The 18,038-nt window shown below is 39.5% G+C and overlaps 1 protein-coding gene across 1 annotated transcript in view; it reads right to left on the minus strand.

Moving 5' to 3' along the window:
- Positions 1-600: 600 nt before the first annotated feature.
- LOC145525355 (uncharacterized) overlaps positions 601-18,038 on the minus strand; it is a 337,940-nt gene continuing 320,502 nt past the window's right edge. Inside the window, exons 8-10 of the mRNA XM_081538152.1 lie at positions 3,962-4,116; positions 2,203-3,306; positions 601-1,979 (exon numbers count right to left, since the gene is read on the minus strand). The gene's annotated coding sequence lies outside the window, so the exon portion shown is untranslated. The remainder of the gene's footprint in view (positions 1,980-2,202; positions 3,307-3,961; positions 4,117-18,038) is intronic.

Here is an 18,038-nt window from a genome sequence, read left to right on the forward strand (position 1 = left end):
AGAAAAAATTATATATAGCTATAGAGATAGATATGAATACAAATATAAGCTATATCTACTATATTTCATGAAATGACATGATATACATTCATGTTTTAAATCAGCCTTTAATAATATGGATACATGAGCAAATTATATTTGTATAAAGTTCAAATTAGTATTCATTTAAATTATATTATATAAACTAACTACACTTTAAAAGAATATGGAAAGAAGTGCCCTAAAATACCAAGAGCATTTGTCTGTTGTGTGAGTGTGTGTGTGTGTGTGCGTGTGTGTGTTAAAGTCTGACTCTTTGTGACCCCATGTACTGTAGCCTGTCAGGCTCCTCTGCCCATGAAATTCCCCAGGCAAGAATACTGGAGTGGGTTGCCATTTCCTACTCTATGTGATCTTCCCTAAACCAGGGATCAAACGCAGATCTCCTGCATTGCAGGCAGATTCTTTACCAGCTGAGCCACCAGGAAAGCCCAAGAATACTGGAGCGCGTAGCCTATCCCCTCTCCAGCAGATCTTCCTGACCCAGGAATGGAACCGGGATCTCTCCTGCATTGCAGGTGGATTCTTTACCAGCTGAGCTATTGTAGTAATTTTATGTATAGTTTTTTTTCTTTTTTCTTCTTTTGGGTATTCTAAATACTCTGTTGGGAATCATTTACCATTTCCTAGCATAAAGAATTAAAGCATATCTATAAGTGACAGTGAACGTCGCTCAGTCGTGTCTGACTCTATGTGAACCCATAGACTATACAGCCCATGGAATTCTCCAGACCAGAATACTGGGGTGGGTAGCCTTTCCCTTCTCCAGAGGATCTTCCCAACCCAGGGATCGAACTCAAAGTAGCTAGATAGAAAGCCCTCCTTGTTCCACCTGCCCTCTGGAACAAGCAATGTGAAACAGCTGTACAACAAACCAGTCTTAGGTACCTACTAACAGTCTAAGAAGGTCAAAGATCTGAATCCTCAATATCTTGCTTTTAACCTGTTAACAGTTAGTTAGCATATTAAACATTTAGTCCTGAATTTCCCTGAAACATTTCTTGGAAGAGAATATAAAGAACATAAAGAAGATGCAGCGATCCTTCTTCTGTATTTTTGTTTCTGTTTTTATTTTTGTTATATTGTACTCATTTAGCTAGTTTTATGTTCCTTAGGTTTCCTGGTCCAGAAATCTTCCAACAACTAGGAACTTTTAAATTAAACTATTCAGTTCAAGTGAGTTATCTAGTCCTGACGGAATTAGAAAATGGGCAACCTTAAAATCGTATAACCTCAAGTTACAAAAGTTGAATGGATGTACTTTCGTTGACCTGTAAGTATATTGTGACACACACTCATGGTGCCTGAAAAATCCTTCTCTGGCATGAGGCAGAAAGAGATTTAAAAGGCCTTTTTTAGGCTAATGTTTCTCCTGGGCTTTGTTTACAAGAATCTGAGTTTTAATAAAAAACAAATTACCTCACGTCCAAGGCTTTTGGCACAATTTTTGATCCAGCCTCATAGTACATAACTTTAATAGATAAAAGGTGAGCAAGCCACAGTGACATCCAAAGAAATGAGAAAGCTTCTGATCTACCAAACTCATAACTATGTGTCAACAGTGAAATTTGATCTGAATAGAATTGTCATTCCTGAAAAGACAACCATTTTTCATAAAATGCATCTAGAACCATAAACTGGAAGGTCTGCATTAACAGTTTTTTAAGTGTTATATAATCACTTATTAGCAAGTGATTTATGGGAGCTTGAATGATTGAATGCTCTATTGACAAAAGATATACCTAAATAAAATGAGAAATAATTGGCTGTACTAATTTATATTCAAAACTATACTATTAAATTTCACTTTTAGGTAAATATGAGATGTAGGGAGGAGCCTGGTAGGCTGCAGTCCACGGGGTCGCTACAAGTTGGACACGACTGAGCGACTTCACATTCACTTTTCACTTTCATGCATTGGAGAAGGAAATGGCAACCCACTCCAGTGTTCTTGCCTGGAGAATCCCAGGGACGGGGGAGCCTGGTAGGGCTGCCGTCTATGGGGTCGCACAGAGTCGGACACGACTGAAGCGACTTAGCAGCAGCAGCAGCAGCAGGGCTTCCCTGGTGGCTCAGATAGTAAAGAATCTGCCTGCAATGCAGGAGACCCAGGTTTGATCCCTGGGTCTGGAAGATCCCCTGAAGAAGGGCATGGCAACCCACTCCAGTATTCTTGCCTGGAGAATTTCATGGAGAGAGGAGCCTGGTGGGCTACAGTCCATGGGGTCACAAAGAGTCGGACATGACTGAGCAACTAACAGGACACAACAACAAAGTTACAATCATTAACAACTGAGGAGCATGCATTGTCAAGTATTTAATAAAAAGTTATAATTTTCATATTTGAAATTTCAGGTTATGTGTCTTAAACTTCACTAAAAGTGATTTTTCCCTTTCCACTTTGTTCTGCCAATATTTCTACCTGTAAGTTTTGCTTAAAAATACAAGTCAAGAAGAAATGTTGAAAGCCTTTGTGTCTTTTGATAAAAGGAGTGCTGCTTGGGGTGAGTCTGGGTAGTAGATGACCAACTTCTTACAACAGGAGCAAGAATATTTGTCTTTTTTTCCACTTTGCTTTGTTGTTGTTGCTGTTTGGACGCAGGTTTATAACAGTTCAATGGAAAAACTGGTAAAAAGTGTGAGATGTATATTGGTAGAAAGAAATCGTAATATAGTAGGAAGGGAGCCCTGGAGGCTCAAGACAGTAAAGAATCCACCTGCAATGTGGGAGACCTGGGTTCAATCCCTGGGTTGGGAAGATTTCCCTGGAGGAGGGCATGGCAACCCACTCCAGTATTCTTGCCTGGAGAATCCCCATGGACAGAGAAGCCTGGCAGGCTACAGTCCCCAAGAGTCGGACACAACTGAACGACTAAGCAAATGACACAACAACAAGGATGGGAGCTGAGAAAAGTGCTTCCTTGCTGGAATCTTCCTCCCTATTAGGCATTCTTGAATGATAGTGACTAATTTGTGAGAAGTGTCTTCATATATACATAATTGTGGACCTGCTGGTTTGGGGTCCTGGATATCTTGAATAGGAATAATGCTAAATTTCTCTGGGAAAGTGAATGTGAGAGAGGTTAATCAATGTTTTAAACACATACTTACTACAAGTGATCTCTGATCTCCATTGATACACCTAGTACATACTTATATGTCACACATGTATTTAGTGAATTATACCTTAAAATATTCATTTTGCACTCTTCTTTCCACACTTAACAGTCTTCCACATTGAATCAAGAACAATCAAGATTTATATAGCTGAAAAGGTATAAGAAAGACTCAAATGTTTCTAATATCAAAATAGTATCTTGAGAGTTGAAAAGAAAGACTTGAAAACACTAATATTTTTGTATTTTTAATATTATTTAGTAACACATTATTTTGTGTTAACTATTTAGCACATTGGGCTTCCATAAAGGAATAGGTAGAAAGTCAGATTACCACGTTATGCCCTTTGGCTGGGAGGAAATAATAGAAGGGGGCTTCCCTGGTAGCTCAGACAGTAAAGAAATCCACCTGTAATGTGGGAGACCTGGGTTCATTCCCTGGCTTGGGAAGATCCCCTGGAGAAGGGAACGGTTACCCACTCCAGTATCCTAGCCTGGAGAATTCAATGGACAGAGAAGCCTGACAGGCCATGAGTCTGACATGACTGAAGGACTTTCCCTTTCAAATAATAGGAGAGTAGTGTTTAGTTGCTTAGTTGTGTCCAACTCCACTAGATAAATCTGTGTATGAAATCAGACAGATGTGGAGAATCACGTGGAGAGGAGGGAAATGAGTATTAAGAGACATTCAAGCTCCTTGTATAGTCAGTACCAGAAAGTCTCATGGGAAAGTGTTTCAAGTATCTATTGCTTTATAACAAATCATCCCTAATTTAATGGATTAAAATAAGAAAAATGATTGTTACCGCTCATTGTTTCTGCTGGTCATCAACTTAAATAAGGTCTCTCTGCTCTGGGGTCTTAATTACAAGGCTTGAAGGCTGGAGGCTGTCATCTTTCAAAGACTGTTTCATTTATATCTTGTGGTCAGTGCTGATATCAGCTCAGACTATAGTTGGGGCTGTTAACAGAAACATATATGCATCATCACTCTCTGTCATCTGGTGATCCTTATAAAATGGTAGCTAGGCTCCATAGGTAAGTATCTTAAGAGAGGAAAAAGAGAATTAAAGCACCAGGCAAAAGCTTCTTTATTTATTCAAAAGTACTGAAACAACAATTTTAAAGAGATATTTGCACTCCCGTGTTCATTGCAGCATTACTTACAATAGCCAAGATGTGGAAACAACCTAAATATTTTATCAGTGGTTGAATGGCTAAAGAAAATGTGGTGTGTACATACAACAGAATACTATACAGCAGTAAAAGAGAAGGAAATTCTACAATATGGGATGACATGGATAAACTTTGAGGACATTATACCAAGTGAAATAAGCCATCCACAGAAGAATAAATTCTACTTACACAAGATATGTAAAATAGTCAAATCCATACAATCAAAAAAGTGGAGTGGTGGTTTCCAGGGGTTAAGGGAAAGTGGAAATGGGTGGTTACTAATCAAAGGACATGAAGTTTCAAATAAGCAAGATAAGGAAGTTCTAGAGATCTGTTGTACATCATTGTAACTGTAGTCACCAATACTGCATTTTATACATAAGAATTTGTTAAAAGGGTAGATCTCATGTCAAGTATTCTTACTACAATAAAATAATTATTTTAAAGAAAAAAAAAGAAAGTCACATAGCATCACTGACACTGTACCCCAATGTTCACGGCAATTATAAGTCCCTTCCCAGGTTCAAGAGAGAGAACAGGTCCCATCAATTCACATACATATTGCTAGTTTTGGAAAATACAATCTGTCTAACTGAGGTGACAGCAAACCACCCCTGATCACCCAAATACGTAGATCACAATATCTGTGGGGAAAAGCCACAATAGGTGTTCTCTTGGTCTCAGTTTGAATGAGAACTTTTTTTGATAGTGGCCACATAGAATGTCCTGAGGAAGGTGAAAGCTTGTACCTCAGGACTTCAGTGAGCCCTACACAAAAGCCTCACGTGGCACTGGATACCTTTAGCCCGTGAAACTTCAGATCAAGTCTTAGTCACCACAGGATTGTTTAGAGTTTGGAAGGAAATACCCAGCTCCAGTAATCAACCTATTATATACAGTAAAGAAAACTGTGTCAAGGATGTTGCTGGTAGAAAATGCTTCCATATTTTACCTCGAGTCACTTGATTTGTGCTGATATTTTACAACTCGTTATCAAGTCCCACACAGCCCTCCTTATATCCAGAGTTCCACAGCTGTACTTAAATGAAACCATCAACATCAGTTTTTTTAAAAAATCTCTCTCTTCACAGAGACCTCAAAAAGAATTCAGAAGAGTTGGTATGGGAAAGATGCTCCTTTGTTCCTGTATTGTGTCTCCTTCTCACCAAACACCTCATAAAATCTGGTTCTTTTTCAATTACAAAATAATGCTACTAAATAAATAGAGATATATGTTCATGAGTTAGAAAATCCAATACTGTTAAAAGGTCAATTTTATAATTTATCAGAAAAATTTAACACAATCATAATCAAAATCACAGTGTATTTTTGTTGTTAGAAATCAACAAGTTAGGGCTTCCCTGGTGGCTCATTTGTAAAGAATCCATCTGTCAATGCAAGAAATCAACAAGTTGATTTTAATATTCAAATGAAAATGCAAAGAACCAGGGATAGCCAAAATTGCTTCAAAAGGAAGGTTGAAGTTGAAGGGTATACATGACTTAATTACAAGACTAAATATAATGTTATAGTAATTGAACCAACATGATATTGAGTAAAACATAAACTTGTACATCAAAGGAAAAAAAACTGAGCATCTAAAAGTAGACTCACACATACTTAGTAAGTGGATTTTCCACAAAGATGTCAAGGTATTTGATTATGAAAATTTCTTTTCAACAAGTGATGCTGGAAAAATTAAATATCAAATTTAATTATTCAATTAAATGCCAAACAATTAAATATCAAATCTAATCATACAAACAATTAAATTTGTATGAGGATACAAAATTAAACCAATTAAACCTTGGCTCTTACTTCACACCGCACACACATTTGATCATAGACCAGAAGGTTAGAACCAAAATTAGAAAACTTGTAAGAAGAAAATATAGTAGAAAAGTTATTGTGATCTTAGGTTCTGGATATATTTCTTAGCACACAAAAAGCACAAATCCTAATAATAAACTATTTTTTGACAAATTGAACTTGATATATATTAAAATATTTCACCCCTCCAAAGGCATTGTTTAAAAAATGAAAGACAAGCCAGTCTGGGAATAGAATGCTTGCAAAATCTATCTGACTAAGTAGTTGTACTCAGATTGTATATGGGATTCTTACAACCTAAGGAGACATGAAACAACTGAGAAAAAGATGGTATAATGTTGACACCAAAGGGGCTAGAGAAACATTTTAGGGTGATGACATGTCTGATATCACAATTACGGAAATGGTTACAAAACTATATGCATTAGTCAAAAGCAATCAAATTTTAAATTGCTAGATATTATTAGATGTATATTATAAATTAATTGATTTAATTGTTAAGAAAAATATTGAACATGGGTTGTTATTGAAGCTGGAGGTGGTGAGTGCATAGGAATCAATTACACTATTTTTTTTGCAAGTTTCTATATTAAAATGTTGAATATTATATATGGTTAAATGCTAGAATTGGACCATAAAGAAGGCTGGGCACCAAAGAATTGATGCTTTCAAATTGTGGTGCTGGAAACTCTTGAGACTCCCTTGGACTGCAAGGAGATCAATCAGTCAATTTTAAAGGAAATCATCCCTGAATATTCATAGGCAGGAATGATGCTGAAGCTGAAGCTCCAATACTTTGGCCAACTGATGTAAAGAGACAACTCACTGGAAAAGACCCTGATGCTGGGAAAGATCAAAGGCAAAAGGAGAAAGGGACAGCAGAGGATGAGATGGTTGGATGGCATCACCTGCTCACTGGACATGAATTTGAGCAAACTCCAGGAGGCAGTGGAGGACAGGGAAGGCTGGTGTGCTGCAGTCCATGGGGTTGCAGCGTTGGACACAACGTAGCAGCCGAACAACAACAAAATGTAGACAGGAAAGTTACATGGATCTCTCCAAATATGTGACAAAACAAATCAAATCTATCCTGAAGAGGATGGTGATGCTTAAGGAAAGCTTGATGTGAAGGGTGGACTTGGAGTTAACGAGGCATGCCGGGATTTAGGAGGAGAAGTTCTCTCAGCACAGAAATGACTACTTTGTACCAGGGTTGAGAATAACACAATTGAGAGACAAAAAAGGAGACGGGGATGGCTAAAGTTCTGAAAATAGATTTTATTACAAAGTTCCAAATGCAACAGATTTGATCATTAAAATAGTCAACACATAAATTTCAATTGGCATTTCATGATGCCAAGAGCAGGGATGAAGCCAGTCTCTCCAGTCTGAAGAGAACATAAAATTGATGACTTCAATCTTGCCTCATTTAAATTTGATTAAAAAGTTTTTCTAAACTTTCAAATAAGATATTAGATGAATTCTAAGGCAATCTGAAGATAATTCTAGATCTGGCAATATTCCAGTTCTAAATTACAAATGGTTATTAAATTACAAGGAGTGATATCTTTAGCTTGTACTTAGATCGTGTGAAGTTGAAGCTAATTTTTAAGGAACGCAACAGAAGCAAAATTCTTCAAATAGAACTTTATTAAAGAGTGTAAACAATCTCCAACTTTTTCATATTAGAGTTTTGATAAAATTCCCTTTCAGGCAAGTATCAAGCCATTAGCTAATAACAGAGGTTTGGGGGAAGAAAGAAAAGACACCTATCCCTGACTTCACACTTCAGGCTTTTAAAGGTTTTGCTCTGCACATCAAGGGAGAAGATGAAAACAGACCTTTCTTAACTGGTTGTTGCCAATTCCTCACCAGGAAATGGGCAACAACAGAGGAGAGGGCCAAGCCAGTTTCTCCACGTTCCTCACGTGTTCATTAACGCACCATTGTGCCAAGTGCAACCAGGGATCTCTACTTTCTTTTAGGTTCTAGTCTCATCATAGTAGGTCAGACACTGAGGGAAATGAACCGATATTATCTCCCTCTTTTTTTGGGGGGGAGGGTTCTATTTTCCCCTATTGTATCTCTAATGCCTAATAAAATACCTGACACATACAGGCTGCTGCTGCAGCTGCTAAGTCGCTTCAGTCGTGTCTGACTCGGTGCGACCTCATGGACTGCAGCCTACCAGGCTCCTCCGTCCATGAGATTTTCCAGGCAAGAGTAACTAGAGTGGGTTGCCATTGCCTTCTCCGTGACACATACTAGGCTCCAACAAATATTTATTGAAGAAGTGAACAAAATCCATAACCTGAACTAATTATTGCATTTAACTGAGTGTAAGGAAGAATCTTAGCCACCTGGGACCTTTTTTTTTTTTCCTCCCTTTCATTATATTGTTGTCTTAAATCCCTCATCCTTTGTTCTTAAATTGAATTACTATTGCTATGGATCACTACTAAATAAAGTTCTATTTGAATCATTTTATACATTCTTAGAGGAAAGTGGCTCAGATCTCAATTTTCCATGCACTGCTTCAATTTGCTCAAGTGAGTGTTTCTACAACATTGCATTCTGTATTTTTCTTTTAAAAAAAAGAAAAAGTTACTGTATTTCAGCTAAAAAAAATTCCAGCCAATACATTTCAATTAGAAGATATCTGCTTCAGTATAGCAAAGGCAGTTTCTGGAATCATGAAAATTACTCAGCTAATAAATTATAAAATACATTAAAAAGTTTAAGTTTTCCTTTATTTTGAATGTTCACATATGTTTTGTATGGTTTTTGTATGACTGGACTGATAAAAAATGTTGGAGGATAAAATAGCCTTGAGCACTGTATGAAAATATCAGGCTGAGAGAAAAATATTACAAGATAGATCCTTTGCAAATCAAAATGGATGGTGATTTAGGGAAATTTCTTGTTCTTATAATTTTTTGGCATCAGGAGCTCCTGTAATAACTGTTACAAACTACAGAGAGACCAGACACGTCTTGACATCTGAGTCAGCAGTCATTATTCTACTGTAGCAAGTGGACTAAATCTTTGGGACTAGGAAATCCTGAGGCATTTTTCCTATTGTTTAGGGAAGTCTGTGTGGGGTCTGGAAATTGGCTACTTTTCTATAAACTTTACCCCTCCTCCCTTCCCCCTCTCCAGGAAACCCTCAGGCTATTTCTTCTTAACTTTCTGTTCTCCTGTCTTGAGCCTCACTCCCCACACCACTGTCTTCCCTCTTGTCATACAGGCACAAAGCGGAACATTCACAAACTGTTATTGTCTGCAAAAGATAAAACACAAGTGATCTGGATAATAAACGAAGTCATTTCTGAGTGACCTTTTAATTCACTTATACTCATTTCACTTGATAAAAGAAACTCCCACCCTTTGCTTCTGGAACAAGTCTTTCATCCTTTATCTCTGAATTCTCAAAGGCTAGATAAACTATTCATACCATGGCAGCCCATTTCATTTCCTTGCTTTAATTTCCTCATCATTAATTTCTTCAAAAGTTTGACATTGGTCACTACTATAAAAAAGAATTAAAAAACAGCATTATAATTATGTATCTACCCACAGAACATCTCTGCGACATGATTCCCTACTACTCTGTTTTCCATGAAAGGACGGATATGAAATCTACCCTCTGGGTCATTTTAACAGCAGCTGTTGCTTCTGTGGCTGCTGCTTAGGCTGTATGTGTGCCCAACAGATGCAAAATGCTGGGTGGGCACTATGGGGGGGGGTCATGCAGCTGAATCCCAGCCCCACAGAAATCATTCCATAAACCCAATGATTCAAGATTTCTAAACATAAAACATGACTTTTACTAAGTTAGAAATCTGGAATGCCCAGGATTCATAAAGAATGTCATATGTGACTGGGTATTCTCTGCTCAAAAACTAAAAATAAATTCCCCTATAGCAGAAAGATGGGAAGTTTAAAAATGGCTCTCCAGTGCTAAAGATACGGGATCAGTGATATATTGCTAAACATTTAACAGCAGTTCTCGGGAGGAGGAAGCCCTACTGTATACCATTTGTTGCTTTCTATGGGCTTCCCAGATGGCACTCGTGGTAAAGAACTCACCGGCCAATGCAGGAGACATGAGACATGGATTGATCCCTGGGTCTGGAAGATCCGCTGGAGGAGAGCACAGCAACCCACTCCAGTATTCTTACCTGGAGAATCCCATGGACAGAGGAGCCTGGTGGGCTACAGTCCATGGGGTCACAAAGAGTTTGACATGACTGAGAGATTTAGCATAGCACATGGTCTAAATACTCCCATTATGGCCAGTTTAGATCTACTTGGATGACATCAGTAAACATGGAGTAAACACCAGTAAACATTGGAAGAAATGTATATAATTAGTTCTTGGGAGCAAGTCTAACTAGGCCTCTAACATCCCACTGTGAGATGAACAAAAGACTGCATTTGAATCTGGCCTCAGATATTAGTTTGAAATCAGTGCCTTAGAAAACATACATACCAAGTATTATATGTTTTTGCTACTAAAAGAAAAACGCTGACTGTTTTAGGGTGAAATGTTTCAAATCAAGTAAATAAACAAACTTGAAAGGGAAGTTTGAGTTAAGGAAAGCATTGCTTCTGGAGCAGGTTAAAGTTCAGTTCCTGTAACTAAACTTTGTAGTTTCTTTCACTCACTTTCTTTTTCTGCCCTCCATTCCTTTGTGGGGCTGGAAACACATTTCAGTCAATTTGTGATCAAGTCTTTATCATAAGAGGCACACAATATTAAGGAGTCTTCTGACATAATAAGGCTTTCTCTGGTGGCTCAATGGTAAAGAATCCACCTGCCAATGCAGGAGAGACCGATTGGATCCCTGGGTTGGGAAGATCCCCTGGAATAGGAAATTGCAACCCACTCCAGTATTCTTGTCTAGGAAATCCCATGGACTGAGGAGGCTGGCGGGCCACAGTCCATGGGTTCGCAAAGAATCAGACATGACTTAGTGACAGAACATGAGCATGTGACATAATAAGGCATTAGTAATGAGACATTACCACAAGTGTTATTTGCCTTCCTTGGCATCTGCTGAGATAGCATAGAAGATTTTGGAATTCAGTCCTTGATCCATGCTGTAGAAATGTACCAGTTTCTAGTAGCACGGCTTCTAGGTTTGCCCACTTCTACTCATTATATTTCTTGGCCTTGTGGAAACCTAGAAGTGGATCTGTTTTTCCAACATCTCTCTGTTATGATGTCCTCTAAGGCTGGATCTGTCTAGAGACAAGATTTAAACACCTCTATCTGAGAAAAATTCATGATCCCCTCTACTCTCAGTTCCCAGAAAGTATGCATTTTGCTCTTTCCTAAGGGCTTCATTTAAGCAATCAGGCATAGGGTCTCTCCCCCTTGCAACCCACCTTTGTCCACACAATTAAAATTTCTCTTCCAACTATTCCCATCCGCTACCGGCTCCAGCTTTGGGCACCTGTCCTCTGTCCTGGATTGTGTGGTGGAACAGGGAAGCTTTGGTTAAATTCATGATGTTTTCTTTCCAGTGCTCTCTGTCTTCCCTTTAAGGGTTCTACCACCGTTTGGAGCTCTAGAAATGGAGAGAGTCCCCCTTTTCTCTTTAAGAGTGTTACTTTCCTCTTTAAGAGTGCTAAATGCTCTAGCATTTCAATTTGTAAGAAGAGAGAGGAGTGGTGAAAGAAAATAGATGGGGGAAAAAAATAACCTTTCTTAATATAACAGCAATATCATACCACACTGCATTATTAGAGCAGTAATTCTTATATTTTTACTGTTTCTGCTCCAAGCATAGATGTGCTAGTGGCCTATTTTCAAAGAAATACTTTCTTCAATATTAGACTGTAAGAAACACTAAAATCATAAACAAGAACTAAAATTTGAAGAACGCATGGGAAGAAGACTTAAATGACTCAGGAAATTCAAGGGAGTTTAATACCACAGCAGCCAACAGCATAACGGATTGAGCTAATATAAATGGCTGTGCACACATACCTAGAAAGTTTGCACTTTTAACAAACACAAAATCTCAGAAGTCCCCAGAAGGCAAAAATGAAGAAGAAATTTAAAATTAGAGCCATAAACTTGAAATAGCCTGCTGCTGCTGCTAAGTCGCTTCAGTCGTGTCCGACTCTGTGCGACCCCATAGACGGCAGCCCACAAGGCTCCTCCGTCCATGGGATTTTCCAGGCAAGAGTATTGGAGTGGGATGCCATTGCCTTCTCCGGAAATAGCCTGCAGTATGCTTTTAAACTCATACCTTGGTGGTTGTAATGGTACCAGGGCAGAGATGTGACCTAAGTGCTGGAGATGATGGCCTGAGGTGGTAACAGTCATTCTGGAACACGAGACATTGCCTCAGGAGTGAAAGCCTGACTGAGATAACTACGTAAATCTGGGGGCTGCCACTGTCTTGGAGGATTAAAAAAAAAAAAGAGTCAATTTCTGGAAGAAGAAAGAAACAAATATGTGTGTGTGTGTGTGTACATAAATATGGGGCTTCCCAGGTGATGCAGTGGTAAAGAACCCATCTGCCAATGCAGGAGACACAGGTTTAATCCTTGGGCAGGGAATATCCCCTGGAGGAGAAAATGTCACTCCACTTCAGTATTCTTGCCTGGAAAAAAAAAAAATATATATATATATATACATATATGTGTGTGTGTGTGTGTGTGTGTATTTCTGTGTGTGTGTGTGTGTATCTATGTGTCTGCAGATGTTTGTCTGTGTTCATGCATGCTCAGTCACTTATTCAGTCATGTCTAACTCTTTGTCATCCCATGGACTCTAGCCCACCAGACTCCTCTTCCATGAAATTTCCCAGGTAAGAACACTGGACTGGGTTGCCATTTCCTACTCCAGGGGATCTTTCCGACCTAGGGAAAGAACCTGCATCTATTGCGTCTCCTGTATTGGCAGGCGAATTCTTTACGACTGTGCCACATTTGCATAATCTCTATTAATGTATAATATATGTATGCTTTTAAAATACATATGCATATATAATTTATCTGTAATATATATACTACATGGCAAATAGATGGAGAAACAGTGGAAACAGTGGCTGACTTTATTTTTGGGGGCTCCAAAATCACTGCAGATGGTGACTGCAGCCATGAAATTAAAAGATTCTTACTCCTTGGAAGAAGAGTTATGACCAATCTAGACAGCATATTAAAAACCAGAGACATTACTTTGCCAACAAAGGTCTGTCTAGTCAAGGCTATGGTTTTTCCAGTAGTCATGTATGGATGTGAGAGTTGGATTATAAATAAAGCTGAGCACCGAAGAATTGATGCTTTTGAACTGAGGTGTTGGAGAAGACACTTAAGAGTCCCTTGGACTGCAAGGAGATCCAATCAGTTCATCCTAAAGGAGATCAGTCCTGAATGTTCATTGGAAGGACTGATGTTGAAGCTGAAACTCCAATACTTTGGCCACCTGATGCAAAAAGCTGACTCATTTGAAAAGACTCTGATGCTGGGAAAGATTGAAGGCAGGAGGAGAAGGGGACAACAGAGGATGAGATGGTTGGATGGCATCACTGACTCAGTGGACATGAGTTTGAGTAAACTCTGGGAGTTGGTGATGGACAGGGAGGCCTGGTGTGCTGCAGTCCATGGGGTAGCAAAGAGTCAGACATGACTGAGCGACTGAACTGAACTGAATATATACACACACACACACACACAGTTTTATATAAATATTTTCCATGAAAATTCTGGAACCCCAGTGTTACTGCACCACATGAAATCTGAATTAACATTATCTGTACACATGCCATGGAAATTGCTAAGCTATGGACTTAACACAAATTTGAGACTGGTTAGAAGATACTCCTTTTAAGTAACACTTTTGTTCTTGTATTACACTATTTAACCCACACTATTTTTTCCCTAAATAATATTATTTAATACATTTGAGACATCATACAAAATTAGCTTTATTTATTTTTATTAATGTAAGTAAGTTATTTTTGGACCCACCATGTAGCATGCAGGATCTTAGCTCACCAATCAGGGATTGAACCTGTGCCCCCTGCAGCGGAAGTGCAGAGTCCCAACCACTGGACTGCCAGTGAAGTCCCAGCTTCACTTTAAAAACTTAGGACCATAAATATAAACCAGTAAAAAACAGGCCTGACTGAGCCTCAGGTAACCCCTGGGAACAGTTCCCTTGCGGTGGCCCTGGCCTGACCTAAAGTAGAATGAGGCCGAGAATGGTGAAGGCCCTGAAAGAACCAGGCTCATGAGTCAGAAGACTGACTCCAAGGGAAGGCCACCGGGGGCTTAGAGATTTCAGTCTCTGCTAAGAACAAGCAAAGGTTCTTGGCTTCCTGGCCTAGCTGCATCTCCTGGCTCCTTCTCTGCCCCAGGTCATGGACAAAGCCTCTCTCATTATGTGAGGTCTGAGAGCATTGCAGGCAGTCTCATCAGGTCACTGATGTATGCAGGGAGTGGGCTCAAAGGGCAGACAGGGGAGGAAAATTAGGAAGGGGGCTGTGGTGAGGAACAGGTGGGGAGCTGACAGGAACCCCATGGCTGTGTCCTCAGTAAGGGATGCTCACAGTAATGAGGTATTGCCAATTGACACATGGTCTGATTTTATGTTTATGATTTTCTATCCCCTCTAGCACATGTAACTTCTTGGGAGTCAGAAGTTTGTTCTATCTTCACCTCTTAGAGAAAAGACCCTGATGCTGGGAAAGATTGAAGGCAGGAGCAGAATGGGATGACAGAGGATGAGATGGTTGGATGGCATCACTGACTCAAGGGACATAAGTTTGAGCAAACTCTGGGAGATGGTGAAAGACAGGGAAGCTTGGCATGCTGCAGTCTATGGGGTTGCAAAGAGTCAGAACTGAACAACAAGTTAGAGAAAAGGACCTGGAACTGGGCAAAAATATGACCAGTACGCTATTGGTCCCTTGGTGCAGCAGCCGTTGTTGAGACGGTTCATCAAGAAGACAGTGAGAAAACTACATAGGATATCATTCCAAAAAAACTGAGATAGTAAAGATATTTGTAAAAAGAGTCTTTTAGAAGGCTCAGTTATTAATAAGTAAAAGTAGAGGTAAAAATAATTAGATAAAAGTTCTAAAAGTGACTTGCACAGACACAAGCATATGCTTGTTTACACTAAAAGAACTGCATAACATGAAAGCAAAAAACCCACACTCCATCTCTGTGAAGTCACAGATGAGAAGAAACGGAAATCCTGAGGCAGTTATGCATTAAGGGCTAAGAAGATAGGCTCTCGGATCACATTCCAGAGGTTTAAGTGAGCAAGTGTTTTCTTTGCTTTTCAACACATGCTCTGAGAGAGATGTAAGCCAGGCAAGTAGAAGGAGAGATAAGGAGGGGAGAAGGAAGGGACAGAGGAAGAGAGGGAGACAAGGATAGGAAAAAAGAAGGGATAAGGGTGAGCCAAGGAGAGCCGCGGATTTCAGAGTTCCCAACAGTGGAAAAGAGGATTTGATTTGACCAGCATACTTTGTTTTCAGACATTTTTTACATTCCCAATTCTAACTTATGCTCTTCTTTCCAAAGACTTCTGCCTGTCCAGTCTCTAATACTCTATTCTTTAGGACACTGTACAGCCTTTCCATTGTGGAGCTCTCATTGAAATGTTCCTTTATTTTAAAGGTGACTGTTTGTGGGCATGTATGAGTGAGCATGTGCATGTGAGCCTGCGGGTTCCCTAAAGACAACGAAATAAAAAAAAACTGAATAACAGACCTCTTTTTCCTTTCCTTAACTTTTAAACTACTGTGCACATAACTTCATATAATCTCCCAGCCACTTACTTGGAAAGAGGCCATAACTATTCATGGTTCATGTGCATATATTTCAAAATACCTTTTAGATTATTGTCTGACTTAAGAGATTTTGATTACTAATAGGATGTTGTGTCTTTATCAAAATGCTGTGCCTTTATCAAAAGTGTGGTTTGTATCTTCAGCAGAAAAACATATTTATTAAATTCATTAATTTAACTCTTCTCTGTGTATTTAATCAGGGCTTTCCTGGTGGTTCAGACAGTAAAGAATCTGCCTACAATGCAGAAGACCTGGGTTCGATCCCTGGGTTGGGAAGATCCCCTGGAGAAGGAAATGTCTAACCACTTTGATGTTCTTACCTGGAAAATCAAATGGACAGAGGAGCCTGGTGGGCTACAATCCACAGGGTCATAGAGTCACAACTGAGCAACTATCACACACATACATGTATTTAATCACAAGATAATTTATTTGGTTAGGTATGTGACCTCCATGTGTTAGGTAGTTGAAATAGGAAAAAGGAGTACAAAATGGCAGTGATTAAAGAAAGGGAAAAGCCCATGAAAATGGAACAAAAGAAAATCTGAGGACTGGAGTGAGAACTTCAGGTGGAACAAACAGCCCTCCTGGCTAGCCTAATCTACACAGGGCAGGCTCAGGGGGGCAGGAGACAAATGTATAAAAGGAGGAAGCCAAGACAGATTGAGGCCTCTCCTTTGGAGTTAGCCCACCCTCACATCGCGAGGATGTTCACTTCCACTGTGCTGGGTTTTCTTTGCATTCAGCTTCCACCGCCTGAGCTTTTGCTGAGCTGGGCTTCTGTTGTGCTTGGCCTCAGCCTGGTGGGGGCTGAGCTGAGGTTGTTTCAGCCAGGTTGAATCCAAGTCACGGCACCAGAGATGTCGGGGGAGAGCGTAATTTCCTCGGTTCTGTCTCACTGCAACAAATTTTGAAGCGATGGACAGACCAGTGTTACAGCTCAATGTAACAGCTCAGTTTTATTTGGCAAGCAAAAAAAATACATCCTTGAGGTGGGAGGGCGGGCTGACCCAAAAGAAGTGAAGAGAAGAGAAGCCAGAGGCTCAATTTTCACTCTTCTTTTTTATGTGTTTTTCTCCTCCCTCTGAGCCTGCCCTATGTAAATTGAGCTAGCCAGGAGGGCTAAACAGCCCTCCTGAGGTTCTTACTCTGGTCCTCGGACCATCCTTTGTTCTATTTTCATGGGCTTTTCCCTTCTTTGTCTTTTAGTCATTGCCATTCTGGACTCCTTTTTCCTATTCTAACTACCTAACACATGGGTTTGAAACTTGAAAATAGAAAAGGTTTTGTGAGCTTTAATTCTGGCACGTGATGTAAAATATTGAAACTCCAAATAAAATTGTGAATGGAGTCAATTTCCATCACATAGATCCTCTTAATAAGGAATGAGGTAATATTTAAAGTATTTTAGACTATAACATAGAAATGTAAGTAATAGACCAATGTGTGATATTATACAGTGTTTAGTTTGGGACTGCTGTGTGCTGTGTGCTGTGTGTGTGTGTGTGTGTGTGTGTGTGCTGTCACATTTGACTCTTGCCACTCTTTAGACTGTAGCTCGCCAGGCTCCTCAGTCCATGGAACTTTCCAGACAAGAATAGTGGAGTGGGTTGCCATGCCCTTCTCCATGGGATCTTCCCAACCCAGGGATTGAACCCAGGTCTCCTGCATTGCAAGCAGATTCTTCACCATCTGAGCCATTGTCCATGAGATTTTTCAGGCAAGAATACTGGAGTGGGAGGCCATTTCCTCCTCCAGGGGATCATCACTACCCAGGGATCAAATCCATATCTCCTGCACTGCAGGCAGATTCGTTACAGCTGAGCCATCAAGGAAACTCCCAAATGTATATGTGCATATTTGATAGTATCATTAGTTAAACTTATATGTTAAGACATTTGTACAAATACTTAAAATTAGAAGGAACAATTGAAATATAAATGATGAATAAGAAAAAACAATGCTTTCACAATTTTCAAAATAGTTTTTAGTTAGTAAACCAAGTGGGGCCCAGGCACAGAGGTCATTTTCACCCCCATTTCTTGTAGGCGAGACTCCA

Source organism: Giraffa tippelskirchi, chromosome 11, assembly GCF_054371585.1.
Source record: "Giraffa tippelskirchi isolate mGirTip1 chromosome 11, T2T-mGirTip1v1.2.pri, whole genome shotgun sequence".
NCBI lineage: Eukaryota > Metazoa > Chordata > Mammalia > Artiodactyla > Giraffidae > Giraffa > Giraffa tippelskirchi.